At 36.1% G+C, this 22005-nt stretch overlaps 1 protein-coding gene across 1 annotated transcript in view; it reads left to right on the top strand.

Moving 5' to 3' along the window:
• Window positions 1–22005, top strand: part of LOC139516491 (uncharacterized) — a 735418-nt gene that overhangs the window by 270269 nt on the left and 443144 nt on the right. The window lies entirely within an intron of this gene.

A 22005-nucleotide genomic window follows, 5' to 3' on the forward strand; every position in this document is an offset into this window, starting at 1 on the left:
TACGTTAGACGGATTTCAAAAATTGTAATATTTATTAATCAACAAGAGATGAATATGACATTGAAAGTTTTTTTTCTGTTACAATCATTGTCTGTCGTCAGTTTCAGAAAATACACAATTCGAATGTTTCTTGTAGATCAAACCCAATTGGTGTTGGGACCAGACGGTCGTATACTCTTTTATAACACACAGACAGGCGATACATCAACAGTTTGTTCGTACATGTGGACTAATCAAGGGGCTGGCGTTGTTTGCAGACAACTGGGGATGGGAGACAGTGGTACAGCATTCTATCTACCAAGAGATCACAACTATACAAGGAATATGTATAGCTTAGAATGCATGGGCAGTGAAGCGAGCATTTATGACTGTCATTATCAGTTGACTGACTACTATGGGTCATGTGAATATGCGTCTGATGCTGGTGTTGAGTGTGATTCTCAAGGTATGTTTTCCTTGAAAGTTGAAAGAAAAATCATTTTACAAGAAAACTGAATTCAAGGTTGAAAATATTGCGTCAGTTTCAGTTAAATCGAAAAGTAGTCGGTTCTTCTTACAGTCACATGTTAAATGCAATAAAGAGTGATGATGTGAGTAATGCCAACAGTTTTCAGTCCAACAAGAAATGTCGTTTTCTTTCATTTATCGTGTGCAGAAGTTAAGTACAGATTTCACACTGGACAAAGCTAATTACTGTTTATAGAATGCAAAGTATGATATAATTATTGCTCTTTATAGTTGCAGGTAATACGTCAGTGCTTGTAGGACATGATGGTCGAGTACTTTTGTACAACGCAGAGACATATAATACTTCAACAGTATGTGCCTACAATTGGAACGATCAAGATGCTACAGTTGTATGCAAGCAAACTGGAATGGGAGATATTGGTAAAGCTACACCTATCAATCGGGATTACAATTTCAGTAGAAGTATGTTTAACGTATACTGCACAGGTAATGAAACGGATCTATCAGAGTGTACATATGACACCAGTGACAGTATGAGAATGTGTGATTTTGAGCAGGATGCTGGTGTTCATTGCATCGATACAGGTATGTTTTCGTGATGAGTGGTATGATAACATTACCATTTTTTAAATGTTTTTTTCTAAGTTCCTGTGCTCTTCAATTAAACACAAATGGTTAAGCTAAATGCTTTTTAAGAAAAATGTGATTATGGCTATTATTTCTGCACTGTGGATATTTGTTTTCTACATCTTAAATTTGAGTACCTCAATTCGAGGCGCATTAGGGATATTGACACATACGTTAGACGGATTTCAAAAATTGTAATATTTATTAATCAACAAGAGATGAATATGACATTGAAAGTTTTTTTTCTGTTACAATCATTGTCTGTCGTCAGTTTCAGAAAATACACAATTCGAATGTTTCTTGTAGATCAAACCCAATTGGTGTTGGGACCAGACGGTCGTATACTCTTTTATAACACACAGACAGGCGATACATCAACAGTTTGTTCGTACATGTGGACTAATCAAGGGGCTGGCGTTGTTTGCAGACAACTGGGGATGGGAGACAGTGGTACAGCATTCTATCTACCAAGAGATCACAACTATACAAGGAATATGTATAGCTTAGAATGCATGGGCAGTGAAGCGAGCATTTATGACTGTCATTATCAGTTGACTGACTACTATGGGTCATGTGAATATGCGTCTGATGCTGGTGTTGAGTGTGATTCTCAAGGTATGTTTTCCTTGAAAGTTGAAAGAAAAATCATTTTACAAGAAAACTGAATTCAAGGTTGAAAATATTGCGTCAGTTTCAGTTAAATCGAAAAGTAGTCGGTTCTTCTTACAGTCACATGTTAAATGCAATAAAGAGTGATGATGTGAGTAATGCCAACAGTTTTCAGTCCAACAAGAAATGTCGTTTTCTTTCATTTATCGTGTGCAGAAGTTAAGTACAGATTTCACACTGGACAAAGCTAATTACTGTTTATAGAATGCAAAGTATGATATAATTATTGCTCTTTATAGTTGCAGGTAATACGTCAGTGCTTGTAGGACATGATGGTCGAGTACTTTTGTACAACGCAGAGACATATAATACTTCAACAGTATGTGCCTACAATTGGAACGATCAAGATGCTACAGTTGTATGCAAGCAAACTGGAATGGGAGATATTGGTAAAGCTACACCTATCAATCGGGATTACAATTTCAGTAGAAGTATGTTTAACGTATACTGCACAGGTAATGAAACGGATCTGTCAGAGTGTACATATGACACCAGTGACAGTATGAGAATGTGTGATTTTGAGCAGGATGCTGGTGTTCATTGCATCGATACAGGTATGTTTTCGTGATGAGTGGTATGATAACATTACCATTTTTTAAATGTTTTTTTCTAAGTTCCTGTGCTCTTCAATTAAACACAAATGGTTAAGCTAAATGCTTTTTAAGAAAAATGTGATTATGGCTATTATTACTGCACTGTGGATATTTGTTTTCTACATCTTAAATTTGAGTACCTCAATTCGAGGCGCATTAGGGATATTGACACATACGTTAGACGGATTTCAAAAATTGTAATATTTATTAATCAACAAGAGATGAATATGACATTGAAAGTTTTTTTTCTGTTACAATCATTGTCTGTCGTCAGTTTCAGAAAATACACAATTCGAATGTTTCTTGTAGATCAAACCCAATTGGTGTTGGGACCAGACGGTCGTATACTCTTTTATAACACACAGACAGGCGATACATCAACAGTTTGTTCGTACATGTGGACTAATCAAGGGGCTGGCGTTGTTTGCAGACAACTGGGGATGGGAGACAGTGGTACAGCATTCTATCTACCAAGAGATCACAACTATACAAGGAATATGTATAGCTTAGAATGCATGGGAAGTGAAGCGAGCATTTATGACTGTCATTATCAGTTGACTGACTACTATGGGTCATGTGAATATGCGTCTGATGCTGGTGTTGAGTGTGATTCTCAAGGTATGTTTTCCTTGAAAGTTGAAAGAAAAATCATTTTACAAGAAAACTGAATTCAAGGTTGAAAATATTGCGTCAGTTTCAGTTAAATCGAAAAGTAGTCGGTTCTTCTTACAGTCACATGTTAAATGCAATAAAGAGTGATGATGTGAGTAATGCCAACAGTTTTCAGTCCAACAAGAAATGTCGTTTTCTTTCATTTATCGTGTGCAGAAGTTAAGTACAGATTTCACACTGGACAAAGCTAATTACTGTTTATAGAATGCAAAGTATGATATAATTATTGCTCTTTATAGTTGCAGGTAATACGTCAGTGCTTGTAGGACATGATGGTCGAGTACTTTTGTACAACGCAGAGACATATAATACTTCAACAGTATGTGCCTACAATTGGAACGATCAAGATGCTACAGTTGTATGCAAGCAAACTGGAATGGGAGATATTGGTAAAGCTACACCTATCAATCGGGATTACAATTTCAGTAGAAGTATGTTTAACGTATACTGCACAGGTAATGAAACGGATCTATCAGAGTGTACATATGACACCAGTGACAGTATGAGAATGTGTGATTTTGAGCAGGATGCTGGTGTTCATTGCATCGATACAGGTATGTTTTCGTGATGAGTGGTATGATAACATTACCATTTTTTAAATGTTTTTTTCTAAGTTCCTGTGCTCTTCAATTAAACACAAATGGTTAAGCTAAATGCTTTTTAAGAAAAATGTGATTATGGCTATTATTTCTGCACTGTGGATATTTGTTTTCTACATCTTAAATTTGAGTACCTCAATTCGAGGCGCATTAGGGATATTGACACATACGTTAGACGGATTTCAAAAATTGTAATATTTATTAATCAACAAGAGATGAATATGACATTGAAAGTTTTTTTTCTGTTACAATCATTGTCTGTCGTCAGTTTCAGAAAATACACAATTCGAATGTTTCTTGTAGATCAAACCCAATTGGTGTTGGGACCAGACGGTCGTATACTCTTTTATAACACACAGACAGGCGATACATCAACAGTTTGTTCGTACATGTGGACTAATCAAGGGGCTGGCGTTGTTTGCAGACAACTGGGGATGGGAGACAGTGGTACAGCATTCTATCTACCAAGAGATCACAACTATACAAGGAATATGTATAGCTTAGAATGCATGGGCAGTGAAGCGAGCATTTATGACTGTCATTATCAGTTGACTGACTACTATGGGTCATGTGAATATGCGTCTGATGCTGGTGTTGAGTGTGATTCTCAAGGTATGTTTTCCTTGAAAGTTGAAAGAAAAATCATTTTACAAGAAAACTGAATTCAAGGTTGAAAATATTGCGTCAGTTTCAGTTAAATCGAAAAGTAGTCGGTTCTTCTTACAGTCACATGTTAAATGCAATAAAGAGTGATGATGTGAGTAATGCCAACAGTTTTCAGTCCAACAAGAAATGTCGTTTTCTTTCATTTATCGTGTGCAGAAGTTAAGTACAGATTTCACACTGGACAAAGCTAATTACTGTTTATAGAATGCAAAGTATGATATAATTATTGCTCTTTATAGTTGCAGGTAATACGTCAGTGCTTGTAGGACATGATGGTCGAGTACTTTTGTACAACGCAGAGACATATAATACTTCAACAGTATGTGCCTACAATTGGAACGATCAAGATGCTACAGTTGTATGCAAGCAAACTGGAATGGGAGATATTGGTAAAGCTACACCTATCAATCGGGATTACAATTTCAGTAGAAGTATGTTTAACGTATACTGCACAGGTAATGAAACGGATCTATCAGAGTGTACATATGACACCAGTGACAGTATGAGAATGTGTGATTTTGAGCAGGATGCTGGTGTTCATTGCATCGATACAGGTATGTTTTCGTGATGAGTGGTATGATAACATTACCATTTTTTAAATGTTTTTTTCTAAGTTCCTGTGCTCTTCAATTAAACACAAATGGTTAAGCTAAATGCTTTTTAAGAAAAATGTGATTATGGCTATTATTTCTGCACTGTGGATATTTGTTTTCTACATCTTAAATTTGAGTACCTCAATTCGAGGCGCATTAGGGATATTGACACATACGTTAGACGGATTTCAAAAATTGTAATATTTATTAATCAACAAGAGATGAATATGACATTGAAAGTTTTTTTTCTGTTACAATCATTGTCTGTCGTCAGTTTCAGAAAATACACAATTCGAATGTTTCTTGTAGATCAAACCCAATTGGTGTTGGGACCAGACGGTCGTATACTCTTTTATAACACACAGACAGGCGATACATCAACAGTTTGTTCGTACATGTGGACTAATCAAGGGGCTGGCGTTGTTTGCAGACAACTGGGGATGGGAGACAGTGGTACAGCATTCTATCTACCAAGAGATCACAACTATACAAGGAATATGTATAGCTTAGAATGCATGGGCAGTGAAGCGAGCATTTATGACTGTCATTATCAGTTGACTGACTACTATGGGTCATGTGAATATGCGTCTGATGCTGGTGTTGAGTGTGATTCTCAAGGTATGTTTTCCTTGAAAGTTGAAAGAAAAATCATTTTACAAGAAAACTGAATTCAAGGTTGAAAATATTGCGTCAGTTTCAGTTAAATCGAAAAGTAGTCGGTTCTTCTTACAGTCACATGTTAAATGCAATAAAGAGTGATGATGTGAGTAATGCCAACAGTTTTCAGTCCAACAAGAAATGTCGTTTTCTTTCATTTATCGTGTGCAGAAGTTAAGTACAGATTTCACACTGGACAAAGCTAATTACTGTTTATAGAATGCAAAGTATGATATAATTATTGCTCTTTATAGTTGCAGGTAATACGTCAGTGCTTGTAGGACATGATGGTCGAGTACTTTTGTACAACGCAGAGACATATAATACTTCAACAGTATGTGCCTACAATTGGAACGATCAAGATGCTACAGTTGTATGCAAGCAAACTGGAATGGGAGATATTGGTAAAGCTACACCTATCAATCGGGATTACAATTTCAGTAGAAGTATGTTTAACGTATACTGCACAGGTAATGAAACGGATCTGTCAGAGTGTACATATGACACCAGTGACAGTATGAGAATGTGTGATTTTGAGCAGGATGCTGGTGTTCATTGCATCGATACAGGTATGTTTTCGTGATGAGTGGTATGATAACATTACCATTTTTTAAATGTTTTTTTCTAAGTTCCTGTGCTCTTCAATTAAACACAAATGGTTAAGCTAAATGCTTTTTAAGAAAAATGTGATTATGGCTATTATTACTGCACTGTGGATATTTGTTTTCTACATCTTAAATTTGAGTACCTCAATTCGAGGCGCATTAGGGATATTGACACATACGTTAGACGGATTTCAAAAATTGTAATATTTATTAATCAACAAGAGATGAATATGACATTGAAAGTTTTTTTTCTGTTACAATCATTGTCTGTCGTCAGTTTCAGAAAATACACAATTCGAATGTTTCTTGTAGATCAAACCCAATTGGTGTTGGGACCAGACGGTCGTATACTCTTTTATAACACCCAGACAGGCGATACATCAACAGTTTGTTCGTACATGTGGACTAATCAAGGGGCTGGCGTTGTTTGCAGAAAACTGGGGATGGGAGACAGTGGTACAGCGTTCTATCTACCAAGAGATCACAACTATACAAGGAATATGTATAGCTTAGAATGCATGGGCAGTGAAGCGAGCATTTATGACTGTCATTATCAGTTGACTGACTACTATGGGTCATGTGAATATGCGTCTGATGCTGGTGTTGAGTGTGATTCTCAAGGTATGTTTTCCTTGAAAGTTGAAAGAAAAATCATTTTACAAGAAAACTGAACTCAAGGTTGAAAATATTGCGTCAGTTTCAGTTAAATCGAAAAGTAGTCGGTTCTTCTTACAGTCACATGTTAAATGCAATAAAGAGTGATGATTTGAGTAATGCCAACAGTTTTCAGTCCAACAAGAAATGTCGTTTTCTTTCATTTATCGTGTGCAGAAGTTAAGTACAGATTTCACACTGGACAAAGCTAATTACTGTTTATAGAATGCAAAGTATGATATAATTATTGCTCTTTATAGTTGCAGGTAATACGTCAGTGCTTGTAGGACATGATGGTCGAGTACTTTTGTACAACGCAGAGACATATAATACTTCAACAGTATGTGCCTACAATTGGAACGATCAAGATGCTACAGTTGTATGCAAGCAAACTGGAATGGGAGATATTGGTAAAGCTACACCTGTCAATCGGGATTACAATTTCAGTAGAAGTATGTTTAACGTATACTGCACAGGTAATGAAACGGATCTATCAGAGTGTACATATGACACCAGTGACAGTATGAGAATGTGTGATTTTGAGCAGGATGCTGGTGTTCATTGCATCGATACAGGTATGTTTTCGTGATGAGTGGTATGATAACATTACCATTTTTTAAATGTTTTTTTCTAAGTTCCTGTGCTCTTCAATTAAACACAAATGGTTAAGCTAAATGCTTTTTAAGAAAAATGTGATTATGGCTATTATTACTGCACTGTGGATATTTGTTTTCTACATCTTAAATTTGAGTACCTCAATTCGAGGCGCATTAGGGATATTGACACATACGTTAGACGGATTTCAAAAATTGTAATATTTATTAATCAACAAGAGATGAATATGACATTGAAAGTTTTTTTTCTGTTACAATCATTGTCTGTCGTCAGTTTCAGAAAATACACAATTCGAATGTTTCTTGTAGATCAAACCCAATTGGTGTTGGGACCAGACGGTCGTATACTCTTTTATAACACCCAGACAGGCGATACATCAACAGTTTGTTCGTACATGTGGACTAATCAAGGGGCTGGCGTTGTTTGCAGAAAACTGGGGATGGGAGACAGTGGTACAGCGTTCTATCTACCAAGAGATCACAACTATACAAGGAATATGTATAGCTTAGAATGCATGGGCAGTGAAGCGAGCATTTATGACTGTCATTATCAGTTGACTGACTACTATGGGTCATGTGAATATGCGTCTGATGCTGGTGTTGAGTGTGATTCTCAAGGTATGTTTTCCTTGAAAGTTGAAAGAAAAATCATTTTACAAGAAAACTGAACTCAAGGTTGAAAATATTGCGTCAGTTTCAGTTAAATCGAAAAGTAGTCGGTTCTTCTTACAGTCACATGTTAAATGCAATAAAGAGTGATGATTTGAGTAATGCCAACAGTTTTCAGTCCAACAAGAAATGTCGTTTTCTTTCATTTATCGTGTGCAGAAGTTAAGTACAGATTTCACACTGGACAAAGCTAATTACTGTTTATAGAATGCAAAGTATGATATAATTATTGCTCTTTATAGTTGCAGGTAATACGTCAGTGCTTGTAGGACATGATGGTCGAGTACTTTTGTACAACGCAGAGACATATAATACTTCAACAGTATGTGCCTACAATTGGAACGATCAAGATGCTACAGTTGTATGCAAGCAAACTGGAATGGGAGATATTGGTAAAGCTACACCTATCAATCGGGATTACAATTTCAGTAGAAGTATGTTTAACGTATACTGCACAGGTAATGAAACGGATCTATCAGAGTGTACATATGACACCAGTGACAGTATGAGAATGTGTGATTTTGAGCAGGATGCTGGTGTTCATTGCATCGATACAGGTATGTTTTCGTGATGAGTGGTATGATAACATTACCATTTTTTAAATGTTTTTTTCTAAGTTACTGTGCTCTTCAATTAAACACAAATGGTTAAGCTAAATGCTTTTTAAGAAAAATGTGATTATGGCTATTATTTCTGCACTGTGGATATTTGTTTTCTACATCTTAAATTTGAGTACCTCAATTCGAGGCGCATTAGGGATATTGACACATACGTTAGACGGATTTCAAAAATTGTAATATTTATTAATCAACAAGAGATGAATATGACATTGAAAGTTTTTTTTCTGTTACAATCATTGTCTGTCGTCAGTTTCAGAAAATACACAATTCGAATGTTTCTTGTAGATCAAACCCAATTGGTGTTGGGACCAGACGGTCGTATACTCTTTTATAACACACAGACAGGCGATACATCAACAGTTTGTTCGTACATGTGGACTAATCAAGGGGCTGGCGTTGTTTGCAGACAACTGGGGATGGGAGACAGTGGTACAGCATTCTATCTACCAAGAGATCACAACTATACAAGGAATATGTATAGCTTAGAATGCATGGGCAGTGAAGCGAGCATTTATGACTGTCATTATCAGTTGACTGACTACTATGGGTCATGTGAATATGCGTCTGATGCTGGTGTTGAGTGTGATTCTCAAGGTATGTTTTCCTTGAAAGTTGAAAGAAAAATCATTTTACAAGAAAACTGAATTCAAGGTTGAAAATATTGCGTCAGTTTCAGTTAAATCGAAAAGTAGTCGGTTCTTCTTACAGTCACATGTTAAATGCAATAAAGAGTGATGATGTGAGTAATGCCAACAGTTTTCAGTCCAACAAGAAATGTCGTTTTCTTTCATTTATCGTGTGCAGAAGTTAAGTACAGATTTCACACTGGACAAAGCTAATTACTGTTTATAGAATGCAAAGTATGATATAATTATTGCTCTTTATAGTTGCAGGTAATACGTCAGTGCTTGTAGGACATGATGGTCGAGTACTTTTGTACAACGCAGAGACATATAATACTTCAACAGTATGTGCCTACAATTGGAACGATCAAGATGCTACAGTTGTATGCAAGCAAACTGGAATGGGAGATATTGGTAAAGCTACACCTATCAATCGGGATTACAATTTCAGTAGAAGTATGTTTAACGTATACTGCACAGGTAATGAAACGGATCTATCAGAGTGTACATATGACACCAGTGACAGTATGAGAATGTGTGATTTTGAGCAGGATGCTGGTGTTCATTGCATCGATACAGGTATGTTTTCGTGATGAGTGGTATGATAACATTACCATTTTTTAAATGTTTTTTTCTAAGTTCCTGTGCTCTTCAATTAAACACAAATGGTTAAGCTAAATGCTTTTAAAGAAAAATGTGATTATGGCTATTATTACTGCACTGTGGATATTTGTTTTCTACATCTTAAATTTGAGTACCTCAATTCGAGGCACATTAGGGATATTGACACATACGTTAGACGGATTTCAAAAATTGTAATATTTATTAATCAACAAGAGATGAATATGACATTGAAAGTTTTTTTTCTGTTACAATCATTGTCTGTCGTCAGTTTCAGAAAATACACAATTCGAATGTTTCTTGTAGATCAAACCCAATTGGTGTTGGGACCAGACGGTCGTATACTCTTTTATAACACCCAGACAGGCGATACATCAACAGTTTGTTCGTACATGTGGACTAATCAAGGGGCTGGCGTTGTTTGCAGACAACTGGGGATGGGAGACAGTGGTACAGCATTCTATCTACCAAGAGATCACAACTATACAAGGAATATGTATAGCTTAGAATGCATGGGCAGTGAAGCGAGCATTTATGACTGTCATTATCAGTTGACTGACTACTATGGGTCATGTGAATATGCGTCTGATGCTGGTGTTGAGTGTGATTCTCAAGGTATGTTTTCCTTGAAAGTTGAAAGAAAAATCATTTTACAAGAAAACTGAACTCAAGGTTGAAAATATTGCGTCAGTTTCAGTTAAATCGAAAAGTAGTCGGTTCTTCTTACAGTCACATGTTAAATGCAATAAAGAGTGATGATTTGAGTAATGCCAACAGTTTTCAGTCTAACAAGAAATGTCGTTTTCTTTCATTTATCGTGTGCAGAAGTTAAGTACAGATTTCACACTGGACAAAACTAATTACTGTTTATAGAATGCAAAGTATGAAATAATTATTGCTCTTTAAAGTTGCAGGTAATACGTCAGTGCTTGTAGGACATGATGGTCGAGTACTTTTGTACAACGCAGAGACATATAATACTTCAACAGTATGTGCCTACAATTGGAACGATCAAGATGCTACAGTTGTATGCAAGCAAACTGGAATGGGAGATATTGGTAAAGCTACACCTATCAATCGGGATTACAATTTCAGTAGAAGTATGTTTAACGTATACTGCACAGGTAATGAAACGGATCTATCAGAGTGTACATATGACACCAGTGACAGTATGAGAATGTGTGATTTTGAGCAGGATGCTGGTGTTCATTGCATCGATACAGGTATGTTTTCGTGATGAGTGGTATGATAACATTACCATTTTTTAAATGTTTTTTTTCTAAGTTCCTGTGCTTTTCAATTAAACACAAATGGTTAAGCTAAATGCTTTTAAAGAAAAATGTGATTATGGCTATTATTACTGCACTGTGGATATTTGTTTTCTACATCTTAAATTTGAGTACCTCAATTCGAGGCGCATTAGGGATATTGACACATACGTTAGACGGATTTCAAAAATTGTAATATTTATTAATCAACAAGAGATGAATATGACATTGAAAGTTTTTTTTCTGTTACAATCATTGTCTGTCGTCAGTTTCAGAAAATACACAATTCGAATGTTTCTTGTAGATCAAACCCAATTGGTGTTGGGACCAGACGGTCGTATACTCTTTTATAACACCCAGACAGGCGATACATCAACAGTTTGTTCGTACATGTGGACTAATCAAGGGGCTGGCGTTGTTTGCAGACAACTGGGGATGGGAGACAGTGGTACAGCATTCTATCTACCAAGAGATCACAACTATACAAGGAATATGTATAGCTTAGAATGCATGGGCAGTGAAGCGAGCATTTATGACTGTCATTATCAGTTGACTGACTACTATGGGTCATGTGAATATGCGTCTGATGCTGGTGTTGAGTGTGATTCTCAAGGTATGTTTTCCTTGAAAGTTGAAAGAAAAATCATTTTACAAGAAAACTGAACTCAAGGTTGAAAATATTGCGTCAGTTTCAGTTAAATCGAAAAGTAGTCGGTTCTTCTTACAGTCACATGTTAAATGCAATAAAGAGTGATGATTTGAGTAATGCCAACAGTTTTCAGTCTAACAAGAAATGTCGTTTTCTTTCATTTATCGTGTGCAGAAGTTAAGTACAGATTTCACACTGGACAAAACTAATTACTGTTTATAGAATGCAAAGTATGATATAATTATTGCTCTTTAAAGTTGCAGGTAATACGTCAGTGCTTGTAGGACATGATGGTCGAGTACTTTTGTACAACACAGAGACATATAATACTTCAACAGTATGTGCCTACAATTGGAACGATCAAGATGCTACAGTTGTATGCAAGCAAACTGGAATGGGAGATATTGGTAAAGCTACACCTATCAATCGGGATTACAATTTCAGTAGAAGTATGTTTAACGTATACTGCACAGGTAATGAAACGGATCTATCAGAGTGTACATATGACACCAGTGACAGTATGAGAATGTGTGATTTTGAGCAGGATGCTGGTGTTCATTGCATCGATACAGGTATGTTTTCGTGATGAGTGGTATGATAACATTACCATTTTTTAAATGTTTTTTTTCTAAGTTCCTGTGCTCTTCAATTAAACACAAATGGTTAAGCTAAATGCTTTTTAAGAAAAATGTGATTATGGCTATTATTACTGCACTGTGGATATTTGTTTTCTACATCTTAAATTTGAGTACCTCAATTCGAGGCGCATTAGGGATATTGACACATACGTTAGACGGATTTCAAAAATTGTAATATTTATTAATCAACAAGAGATGAATATGACATTGAAAGTTTTTTTTCTGTTACAATCATTGTCTGTCGTCAGTTTCAGAAAATACACAATTCGAATGTTTCTTGTAGATCAAACCCAATTGGTGTTGGGACCAGACGGTCGTATACTCTTTTATAACACCCAGACAGGCGATACATCAACAGTTTGTTCGTACATGTGGACTAATCAAGGGGCTGGCGTTGTTTGCAGACAACTGGGGATGGGAGACAGTGGTACAGCATTCTATCTACCAAGAGATCACAACTATACAAGGAATATGTATAGCTTAGAATGCATGGGCAGTGAAGCGAGCATTTATGACTGTCATTATCAGTTGACTGACTACTATGGGTCATGTGAATATGCGTCTGATGCTGGTGTTGAGTGTGATTCTCAAGGTATGTTTTCCTTGAAAGTTGAAAGAAAAATCATTTTACAAGAAAACTGAACTCAAGGTTGAAAATATTGCGTCAGTTTCAGTTAAATCGAAAAGTAGTCGGTTCTTCTTACAGTCACATGTTAAATGCAATAAAGAGTGATGATTTGAGTAATGCCAACAGTTTTCAGTCTAACAAGAAATGTCGTTTTCTTTCATTTATCGTGTGCAGAAGTTAAGTACAGATTTCACACTGGACAAAACTAATTACTGTTTATAGAATGCAAAGTATGAAATAATTATTGCTCTTTAAAGTTGCAGGTAATACGTCAGTGCTTGTAGGACATGATGGTCGAGTACTTTTGTACAACGCAGAGACATATAATACTTCAACAGTATGTGCCTACAATTGGAACGATCAAGATGCTACAGTTGTATGCAAGCAAACTGGAATGGGAGATATTGGTAAAGCTACACCTATCAATCGGGATTACAATTTCAGTAGAAGTATGTTTAACGTATACTGCACAGGTAATGAAACGGATCTATCAGAGTGTACATATGACACCAGTGACAGTATGAGAATGTGTGATTTTGAGCAGGATGCTGGTGTTCATTGCATCGATACAGGTATGTTTTCGTGATGAGTGGTATGATAACATTACCATTTTTTAAATGTTTTTTTTCTAAGTTCCTGTGCTTTTCAATTAAACACAAATGGTTAAGCTAAATGCTTTTAAAGAAAAATGTGATTATGGCTATTATTACTGCACTGTGGATATTTGTTTTCTACATCTTAAATTTGAGTACCTCAATTCGAGGCGCATTAGGGATATTGACACATACGTTAGACGGATTTCAAAAATTGTAATATTTATTAATCAACAAGAGATGAATATGACATTGAAAGTTTTTTTTCTGTTACAATCATTGTCTGTCGTCAGTTTCAGAAAATACACAATTCGAATGTTTCTTGTAGATCAAACCCAATTGGTGTTGGGACCAGACGGTCGTATACTCTTTTATAACACCCAGACAGGCGATACATCAACAGTTTGTTCGTACATGTGGACTAATCAAGGGGCTGGCGTTGTTTGCAGACAACTGGGGATGGGAGACAGTGGTACAGCATTCTATCTACCAAGAGATCACAACTATACAAGGAATATGTATAGCTTAGAATGCATGGGCAGTGAAGCGAGCATTTATGACTGTCATTATCAGTTGACTGACTACTATGGGTCATGTGAATATGCGTCTGATGCTGGTGTTGAGTGTGATTCTCAAGGTATGTTTTCCTTGAAAGTTGAAAGAAAAATCATTTTACAAGAAAACTGAATTCAAGGTTGAAAATATTGCGTCAGTTTCAGTTAAATCGAAAAGTAGTCGGTTCTTCTTACAGTCACATGTTAAATGCAATAAAGAGTGATGATTTGAGTAATGCCAACAGTTTTCAGTCCAACAAGAAATGTCGTTTTCTTTCATTTATCGTGTGCAGAAGTTAAGTACAGATTTCACACTGGACAAAGCTAATTACTGTTTATAGAATGCAAAGTATGATATAATTATTGCTCTTTATAGTTGCAGGTAATACGTCAGTGCTTGTAGGACATGATGGTCGAGTACTTTTGTACAACGCAGAGACATATAATACTTCAACAGTATGTGCCTACAATTGGAACGATCAAGATGCTACAGTTGTATGCAAGCAAACTGGAATGGGAGATATTGGTAAAGCTACACCTATCAATCGGGATTACAATTTCAGTAGAAGTATGTTTAACGTATACTGCACAGGTAATGAAACGGATCTATCAGAGTGTACATATGACACCAGTGACAGTATGAGAATGTGTGATTTTGAGCAGGATGCTGGTGTTCATTGCATCGATACAGGTATGTTTTCGTGATGAGTGGTATGATAACATTACCATTTTTTAAATGTTTTTTTCTAAGTTCCTGTGCTCTTCAATTAAACACAAATGGTTAAGCTAAATGCTTTTTAAGAAAAATGTGATTATGGCTATTATTACTGCACTGTGGATATTTGTTTTCTACATCTTAAATTTGAGTACCTCAATTCGAGGCGCATTAGGGATATTGACACATACGTTAGACGGATTTCAAAAATTGTAATATTTATTAATCAACAAGAGATGAATATGACATTGAAAGTTTTTTTTCTGTTACAATCATTGTCTGTCGTCAGTTTCAGAAAATACACAATTCGAATGTTTCTTGTAGATCAAACCCAATTGGTGTTGGGACCAGACGGTCGTATACTCTTTTATAACACCCAGACAGGCGATACATCAACAGTTTGTTCGTACATGTGGACTAATCAAGGGGCTGGCGTTGTTTGCAGACAACTGGGGATGGGAGACAGTGGTACAGCATTCTATCTACCAAGAGATCACAACTATACAAGGAATATGTATAGCTTAGAATGCATGGGCAGTGAAGCGAGCATTTATGACTGTCATTATCAGTTGACTGACTACTATGGGTCATGTGAATATGCGTCTGATGCTGGTGTTGAGTGTGATTCTCAAGGTATGTTTTCCTTGAAAGTTGAAAGAAAAATCATTTTACAAGAAAACTGAATTCAAGGTTGAAAATATTGCGTCAGTTTCAGTTAAATCGAAAAGTAGTCGGTTCTTCTTACAGTCACATGTTAAATGCAATAAAGAGTGATGATTTGAGTAATGCCAACAGTTTTCAGTCCAACAAGAAATGTCGTTTTCTTTCATTTATCGTGTGCAGAAGTTAAGTACAGATTTCACACTGGACAAAGCTAATTACTGTTTATAGAATGCAAAGTATGAAATAATTATTGCTCTTTAAAGTTGCAGGTAATACGTCAGTGCTTGTAGGACATGATGGTCGAGTACTTTTGTACAACGCAGAGACATATAATACTTCAACAGTATGTGCCTACAATTGGAACGATCAAGATGCTACAGTTGTATGCAAGCAAACTGGAATGGGAGATATTGGTAAAGCTACACCTATCAATCGGGATTACAATTTCAGTAGAAGTATGTTTAACGTATACTGCACAGGTAATGAAACGGATCTATCAGAGTGTACATATGACACCAGTGACAGTATGAGAATGTGTGATTTTGAGCAGGATGCTGGTGTTCATTGCATCGATACAGGTATGTTTTCGTGATGAGTGGTATGATAACATTACCATTTTTTAAATGTTTTTTTTCTAAGTTCCTGTGCTTTTCAATTAAACACAAATGGTTAAGCTAAATGCTTTTAAAGAAAAATGTGATTATGGCTATTATTACTGCACTGTGGATATTTGTTTTCTACATCTTAAATTTGAGTACCTCAATTCGAGGCGCATTAGGGATATTGACACATACGTTAGACGGATTTCAAAAATTGTAATATTTATTAATCAACAAGAGATGAATATGACATTGAAAGTTTTTTTTCTGTTACAATCATTGTCTGTCGTCAGTTTCAGAAAATACACAATTCGAATGTTTCTTGTAGATCAAACCCAATTGGTGTTGGGACCAGACGGTCGTATACTCTTTTATAACACCCAGACAGGCGATACATCAACAGTTTGTTCGTACATGTGGACTAATCAAGGGGCTGGCGTTGTTTGCAGACAACTGGGGATGGGAGACAGTGGTACAGCATTCTATCTACCAAGAGATCACAACTATACAAGGAATATGTATAGCTTAGAATGCATGGGCAGTGAAGCGAGCATTTATGACTGTCATTATCAGTTGACTGACTACTATGGGTCATGTGAATATGCGTCTGATGCTGGTGTTGAGTGTGATTCTCAAGGTATGTTTTCCTTGAAAGTTGAAAGAAAAATCATTTTACAAGAAAACTGAACTCAAGGTTGAAAATATTGCGTCAGTTTCAGTTAAATCGAAAAGTAGTCGGTTCTTCTTACAGTCACATGTTAAATGCAATAAAGAGTGATGATTTGAGTAATGCCAACAGTTTTCAGTCTAACAAGAAATGTCGTTTTCTTTCATTTATCGTGTGCAGAAGTTAAGTACAGATTTCACACTGGACAAAACTAATTACTGTTTATAGAATGCAAAGTATGATATAATTATTGCTCTTTAAAGTTGCAGGTAATACGTCAGTGCTTGTAGGACATGATGGTCGAGTACTTTTGTACAACACAGAGACATATAATACTTCAACAGTATGTGCCTACAATTGGAACGATCAAGATGCTACAGTTGTATGCAAGCAAACTGGAATGGGAGATATTGGTAAAGCTACACCTATCAATCGGGATTACAATTTCAGTAGAAGTATGTTTAACGTATACTGCACAGGTAATGAAACGGATCTATCAGAGTGTACATATGACACCAGTGACAGTATGAGAATGTGTGATTTTGAGCAGGATGCTGGTGTTCATTGCATCGATACAGGTATGTTTTCGTGATGAGTGGTATGATAACATTACCATTTTTTAAATGTTTTTTTTCTAAGTTCCTGTGCTCTTCAATTAAACACAAATGGTTAAGCTAAATGCTTTTTAAGAAAAATGTGATTATGGCTATTATTACTGCACTGTGGATATTTGTTTTCTACATCTTAAATTTGAGTACCTCAATTCGAGGCGCATTAGGGATATTGACACATACGTTAGACGGATTTCAAAAATTGTAATATTTATTAATCAACAAGAGATGAATATGACATTGAAAGTTTTTTTTCTGTTACAATCATTGTCTGTCGTCAGTTTCAGAAAATACACAATTCGAATGTTTCTTGTAGATCAAACCCAATTGGTGTTGGGACCAGACGGTCGTATACTCTTTTATAACACCCAGACAGGCGATACATCAACAGTTTGTTCGTACATGTGGACTAATCAAGGGGCTGGCGTTGTTTGCAGACAACTGGGGATGGGAGACAGTGGTACAGCATTCTATCTACCAAGAGATCACAACTATACAAGGAATATGTATAGCTTAGAATGCATGGGCAGTGAAGCGAGCATTTATGACTGTCATTATCAGTTGACTGACTACTATGGGTCATGTGAATATGCGTCTGATGCTGGTGTTGAGTGTGATTCTCAAGGTATGTTTTCCTTGAAAGTTGAAAGAAAAATCATTTTACAAGAAAACTGAACTCAAGGTTGAAAATATTGCGTCAGTTTCAGTTAAATCGAAAAGTAGTCGGTTCTTCTTACAGTCACATGTTAAATGCAATAAAGAGTGATGATTTGAGTAATGCCAACAGTTTTCAGTCTAACAAGAAATGTCGTTTTCTTTCATTTATCGTGTGCAGAAGTTAAGTACAGATTTCACACTGGACAAAACTAATTACTGTTTATAGAATGCAAAGTATGAAATAATTATTGCTCTTTAAAGTTGCAGGTAATACGTCAGTGCTTGTAGGACATGATGGTCGAGTACTTTTGTACAACGCAGAGACATATAATACTTCAACAGTATGTGCCTACAATTGGAACGATCAAGATGCTACAGTTGTATGCAAGCAAACTGGAATGGGAGATATTGGTAAAGCTACACCTATCAATCGGGATTACAATTTCAGTAGAAGTATGTTTAACGTATACTGCACAGGTAATGAAACGGATCTATCAGAGTGTACATATGACACCAGTGACAGTATGAGAATGTGTGATTTTGAGCAGGATGCTGGTGTTCATTGCATCGATACAGGTATGTTTTCGTGATGAGTGGTATGATAACATTACCATTTTTTAAATGTTTTTTTTCTAAGTTCCTGTGCTTTTCAATTAAACACAAATGGTTAAGCTAAATGCTTTTAAAGAAAAATGTGATTATGGCTATTATTACTGCACTGTGGATATTTGTTTTCTACATCTTAAATTTGAGTACCTCAATTCGAGGCGCATTAGGGATATTGACACATACGTTAGACGGATTTCAAAAATTGTAATATTTATTAATCAACAAGAGATGAATATGACATTGAAAGTTTTTTTTCTGTTACAATCATTGTCTGTCGTCAGTTTCAGAAAATACACAATTCGAATGTTTCTTGTAGATCAAACCCAATTGGTGTTGGGACCAGACGGTCGTATACTCTTTTATAACACCCAGACAGGCGATACATCAACAGTTTGTTCGTACATGTGGACTAATCAAGGGGCTGGCGTTGTTTGCAGACAACTGGGGATGGGAGACAGTGGTACAGCATTCTATCTACCAAGAGATCACAACTATACAAGGAATATGTATAGCTTAGAATGCATGGGCAGTGAAGCGAGCATTTATGACTGTCATTATCAGTTGACTGACTACTATGGGTCATGTGAATATGCGTCTGATGCTGGTGTTGAGTGTGATTCTCAAGGTATGTTTTCCTTGAAAGTTGAAAGAAAAATCATTTTACAAGAAAACTGAATTCAAGGTTGAAAATATTGCGTCAGTTTCAGTTAAATCGAAAAGTAGTCGGTTCTTCTTACAGTCACATGTTAAATGCAATAAAGAGTGATGATTTGAGTAATGCCAACAGTTTTCAGTCCAACAAGAAATGTCGTTTTCTTTCATTTATCGTGTGCAGAAGTTAAGTACAGATTTCACACTGGACAAAGCTAATTACTGTTTATAGAATGCAAAGTATGATATAATTATTGCTCTTTATAGTTGCAGGTAATACGTCAGTGCTTGTAGGACATGATGGTCGAGTACTTTTGTACAACGCAGAGACATATAATACTTCAACAGTATGTGCCTACAATTGGAACGATCAAGATGCTACAGTTGTATGCAAGCAAACTGGAATGGGAGATATTGGTAAAGCTACACCTATCAATCGGGATTACAATTTCAGTAGAAGTATGTTTAACGTATACTGCACAGGTAATGAAACGGATCTATCAGAGTGTACATATGACACCAGTGACAGTATGAGAATGTGTGATTTTGAGCAGGATGCTGGTGTTCATTGCATCGATACAGGTATGTTTTCGTGATGAGTGGTATGATAACATTACCATTTTTTAAATGTTTTTTTCTAAGTTCCTGTGCTCTTCAATTAAACACAAATGGTTAAGCTAAATGCTTTTTAAGAAAAATGTGATTATGGCTATTATTACTGCACTGTGGATATTTGTTTTCTACATCTTAAATTTGAGTACCTCAATTCGAGGCGCATTAGGGATATTGACACATACGTTAGACGGATTTCAAAAATTGTAATATTTATTAATCAACAAGAGATGAATATGACATTGAAAGTTTTTTTTCTGTTACAATCATTGTCTGTCGTCAGTTTCAGAAAATACACAATTCGAATGTTTCTTGTAGATCAAACCCAATTGGTGTTGGGACCAGACGGTCGTATACTCTTTTATAACACACAGACAGGCGATACATCAACAGTTTGTTCGTACATGTGGACTAATCAAGGGGCTGGCGTTGTTTGCAGACAACTGGGGATGGGAGACAGTGGTACAGCATTCTATCTACCAAGAGATCACAACTATACAAGGAATATGTATAGCTTAGAATGCATGGGCAGTGAAGCGAGCATTTATGACTGTCATTATCAGTTGACTGACTACTATGGGTCATGTGAATATGCGTCTGATGCTGGTGTTGAGTGTGATTCTCAAGGTATGTTTTCCTTGAAAGTTGAAAGAAAAATCATTTTACAAGAAAACTGAATTCAAGGTTGAAAATATTGCGTCAGTTTCAGTTAAATCGAAAAGTAGTCGGTTCTTCTTACAGTCACATGTTAAATGCAATAAAGAGTGATGATTTGAGTAATGCCAACAGTTTTCAGTCCAACAAGAAATGTCGTTTTCTTTCATTTATCGTGTGCAGAAGTTAAGTACAGATTTCACACTGGACAAAGCTAATTACTGTTTATAGAATGCAAAGTATGATATAATTATTGCTCTTTATAGTTGCAGGTAATACGTCAGTGCTTGTAGGACATGATGGTCGAGTACTTTTGTACAACGCAGAGACATATAATACTTCAACAGTATGTGCCTACAATTGGAACGATCAAGATGCTACAGTTGTATGCAAGCAAACTGGAATGGGAGATATTGGTAAAGCTACACCTATCAATCGGGATTACAATTTCAGTAGAAGTATGTTTAACGTATACTGCACAGGTAATGAAACGGATCTATCAGAGTGTACATATGACACCAGTGACAGTATGAGAATGTGTGATTTTGAGCAGGATGCTGGTGTTCATTGCATCGATACAGGTATGTTTTCGTGATGAGTGGTATGATAACATTACCATTTTTTAAATGTTTTTTTCTAAGTTCCTGTGCTCTTCAATTAAACACAAATGGTTAAGCTAAATGCTTTTTAAGAAAAATGTGATTATGGCTATTATTACTGCACTGTGGATATTTGTTTTCTACATCTTAAATTTGAGTACCTCAATTCGAGGCGCATTAGGGATATTGACACATACGTTAGACGGATTTCAAAAATTGTAATATTTATTAATCAACAAGAGATGAATATGACATTGAAAGTTTTTTTTCTGTTACAATCATTGTCTGTCGTCAGTTTCAGAAAATACACAATTCGAATGTTTCTTGTAGATCAAACCCAATTGGTGTTGGGACCAGACGGTCGTATACTCTTTTATAACACACAGACAGGCGATACATCAACAGTTTGTTCGTACATGTGGACTAATCAAGGGGCTGGCGTTGTTTGCAGACAACTGGGGATGGGAGACAGTGGTACAGCATTCTATCTTCCAAGAGATCACAACTATACAAGGAATATGTATAGCTTAGAATGCATGGGCAGTGAAGCGAACATTTATGACTGTCATTATCAGTTGACTGACTACTATGGGTCATGTGAATATGCGTCTGATGCTGGTGTTGAGTGTGATTCTCAAGGTATGTTTTCCTTGAAAGTTGAAAGAAAAATCATTTTACAAGAAAACTG

Source organism: Mytilus edulis, chromosome 1 (assembly GCF_963676685.1).
Source record: "Mytilus edulis chromosome 1, xbMytEdul2.2, whole genome shotgun sequence".
In the NCBI taxonomy this organism is placed as follows: domain Eukaryota; kingdom Metazoa; phylum Mollusca; class Bivalvia; order Mytilida; family Mytilidae; genus Mytilus; species Mytilus edulis.